Genomic DNA, 3,848 nt, shown 5'->3' with positions numbered 1-3,848 from the left:
TGCAAAAGCCTTTACATCTCTCAGTTATACTACACAATCATGGGGAAGAATGCTGACTTGACAGATGTCCAAAAGACAACCATTGACACCTTGCATAAGGAGGGCAAGACACAAAAGGTCCTTGCTAAAGAGGCTGGCTGTTCACAGAGCTGTGTCCAAGCACAGAGGCGAAGGGAAGGAAAGATGTGGTAGAAAAAAGTGTACAAGCAATAGGGATAACTGCACCCTGGAGAGGATTGTGAAACAAAAGCTATTCAAAAATGTGGGGGAGATTCACAAAGAATGGACTGCAGCTGGAGTCAGTGCTTCAAGAACCACCACACAGACATATGCGGTTTCAGCTGGGTTTCAAGGGTTTCAGCTGTAGCATTCCTTGTGTCAAGCCACTCTTGAACAAGAGACGTCTCGCCGAAAAAGCGTCTCGCCGCCTGGGCTAAAGACAAAAAGGACTGGACTGCTGCTGAGTGGTCCAAAGTTATGTTCTCTGATGAAAGTCAATTTTGCATTTCCTTTACAAATGAAGGTCCCAGAGTCGAAGAAGAGAGGAGAGGCACAGTATCCAAGTTGCTTGAAGTCCAGTGTAAAGTTTCCACAGTCAGTGATGGTTTGGGGTGCCATGTCATCTGCTGGTGTTGGTCCACTGTGTTTTCTGAGGTCCAGGGTCAATGCAGCCATCTACCAGGAAGCAGGGGCGCAGGAGATATTTTGAAAGTGAGGGGGACCAAATTGTGAACACAAACCCATAGTGAGATCAGATTTCCAGATATCGGATCGCTACCTCTGGTCCACTTTCGACCATAAACTTGCCAGAATATTAAGATAATACCATTGATTGTTTTCTAAATATTTTTTGAAAAAATTGTCAAAACTGTGAGATGAGCACAACGCCAGATCTGCCCTCAGACCAGCTTCTTGCTATGTGCAATTCTACTTTTATTTATTTTAGATTTATTTCACACTATTTGGGCCAATGGTAGAAAACTCTAAAAGCAACATGGGATGTTGATATTTTATTAAGCCATGAATGAATCATCATGCCTATCCAAACATAGACTACTACATGATCAAATAGCCTATACTTAAATTGTCTGGTATAAACCAAATCAACTCTCCACTATGTGTTTGCAGTTAATATTTATGCAACGTTAGAACATGTTGGCTTAACAAGTTACCAGTCCAAAACACACAGAATTGCAAAATTGCAACAGAAAGTTGACTTTATAATCAACTACTATTTGTTCCAACAGCATTTAAACAAAGCATTTATAAAATTAAAAATTAAATAGTTACTGTAGTAACTGTACCACATTATCCCAAGCTTCAAAGAGCTCCCCACGTCTGTGACAGGCAGACGTGATGCCACTAAATTCTCACCTTTATACACACTGAACGCGTAAGAACGCTAGGTCCATCACTCTGGGGTGTAGCCTGCTCTGGATGTATGCACCAAGGTAACTGACATATCCAATTTGTGTCTTGAAATTATGTTTGAAATAAATGTCTTAGAACAAAAACGTTGGGTATAGACTTGTATTTATAGGCTAGTTAGGGTAGTAAAACGAGTTGATCAGTAGGCTTTGAGTTTGTTATCAATAAACATAACAGCTAATGTCATGTTGAGCAGGAGACTAGGCTATAAATCCTCAAATTATGCCCGGGATTGATTCTATTTATAGTCGGACAAATAATGGCAGGTTCCCATATAGGCTAGGCCTACAAGACGGGATAACAATTGCCTATATATACCAACAATTGCCATCAGTCCACCAGCACTAGAAGACATTGTTTCGATTTAAGTCAATGAAATAACACCTCTTTTAAATATTTTATTATATTGTTGGTTGGATTAATAGCCTACAGCTGGCAAAGAAAAATCGTTTTCCTACCATGGGTATCCAACACAGTCTCAAGCTCACTCTCTTGCCGCTCCTTTCGAGGTAGGCTAATTGCCGGCTGAAGCCTAGGGTAGCCTACATTACACAATTGTTTCGCGACTCAAGGCATTCCAGCCTACGAATTTAATAAAAAGTACTAAATCATGCATAATTAAACAATAACTCAATTTAGGCTACTTGGCTACGCAGATATTTTCCTATTAGGCTACAGCACAACCCCATACAATGAATGGCTGCCTTGTCTCGCAATAAACAGCAGCGCTTTTTTCACTTCAATGTCACAATCCCGACATTTTTTCAACTGCATGAAACATAACCGTGAACCATCAAATATCTCCCAGATTTCAGTGCCCATCAGTCTAAACATTTAGCAATATAATCAAACAGTCCAGAAGTAAATTAAATCCCAAACCAAACCGAAAATGTTATGCTTTTGATAGCCTACCGTATGCTGCTCCAAACGAAACGCATGTCTAAATGCAGGTTAGAAATTAAAAAAGCCTGCCTCTAATAGCCTACCAGCTTGCCTTAAATAAAGATGCTGTGCTTTGCAAAAGACCCCAGCCATAATTTGAGGATATATACTAAGCAAGTAGCCTGGATTATTTTATGGTGGTTGTTAGTAGACAAATTGGCTTCAGATATCGAACAGAGTGAATATGAGATTGTGCAGTCTTAAACTGTAGATGGCTGTGGTTAGTGATGTGATGCTGTTAATGGGGAGTTTTACATAGTTAGCGCAAACCCTATAGGTTATTATTTATTTAGCGTACCTATTTTTTTCCTTATCAAAAGTGAGGGGGACGACGTCCGTCTCTTCAGAACTGCGTGGGACACATCCCCCACGTCCCCCGTGCCTCCTGCGCCCTTGCCAGGAAGTTTTAGAGCACTTCATCCTGCTGCTGACCGACTTTATGGAGATGCAGATTTCATTTTCCAACAGGACTTGGCACCTGCACACAGTGCCAAAGCTACCTGGTTTAAGGACCATGGTATTCCTGTTAATGGGCCAGCAAACTCGCCTGACCTTAACCCCATAGAAAATCTATGGGGTATTGTGAAGAGGAAGATGCGATACGCCAGACCCAACAGTGCAGAAGAGCTGAAGGCCAGTAGCAACCTGGACTCTAACACCTGAGCAGTGCTACAGACTGATCGACTCCATGCCACGCTGCATTGCAGTAATTCAGGCAAAAGGAGCCCCAACTAAGTATTGAGTGCTGTACATACTTTTCATGTTTTCAGTTGCCCAACATTTGAAAAAAAAAAAAACTTTTTTGTATTGGTCTTTAAGTAATATTCTAATTTTCTGAGATACTGAATTTGGGATTTTCATTACCTAGTTGTCAGTTATAATCATCATAAAAGAAATAACTATTTGAAATATATCAGTCTGTGTGTACTGAATGAATATAATATACAAGTTTCACTTTTTGAATGGAATTACTGACATAAATCGACTTTTTGATGATATTCTAATTATATGACCAGCACCATATGGCTGTATAATGTGAGCATGTATGGATATTGTGGCTATGGTAGGCTACAGTCCTTCTTCAACTCTCTTTATGTACTGCCCCCCCCCCCCCGCCCATGTGTTTATTTACACCTTCTTGCACTAATGCAACTGTGGCAGAAGACTTTCGCTTTACTGCTAAGTATGTGACAATAAAACTTGAAACTTGCTCAGGTTATGCTTTGGTCTAGGTTAGTTTAGGTCTGTTAGGTCTGATTGACACTTTCGAAATAAAAAAAAAAAGATAATTGTAAAAGCTGAACTGAAACACGATTGTCTGGTAGGCTATTTCTTATATATAATACAATGAATTAAGTTATGTTGCACTTGACTAGACTCTCAATCAATCTCCCACTAGCCCTCGAACCCCCCCTATCTGTGAGACCAGGCGAGACTATTTAGACGCGAGATTCCGCGAGGTTTCCGGTGTTGTGATG

This window comes from Alosa pseudoharengus, unplaced genomic scaffold (genome assembly GCF_046254945.1).
Source record: "Alosa pseudoharengus isolate Yale_2024_CS ecotype anadromous, Long Island Sound unplaced genomic scaffold, YU_APseudo_1.1 YU_APseudo_1.1_scf_6, whole genome shotgun sequence".
NCBI classification, from domain to species: domain Eukaryota; kingdom Metazoa; phylum Chordata; class Actinopteri; order Clupeiformes; family Clupeidae; genus Alosa; species Alosa pseudoharengus.
The sequence above is the reverse complement of the archived record's forward strand: the minus strand, read 5'-3'. Positions refer to the sequence as shown.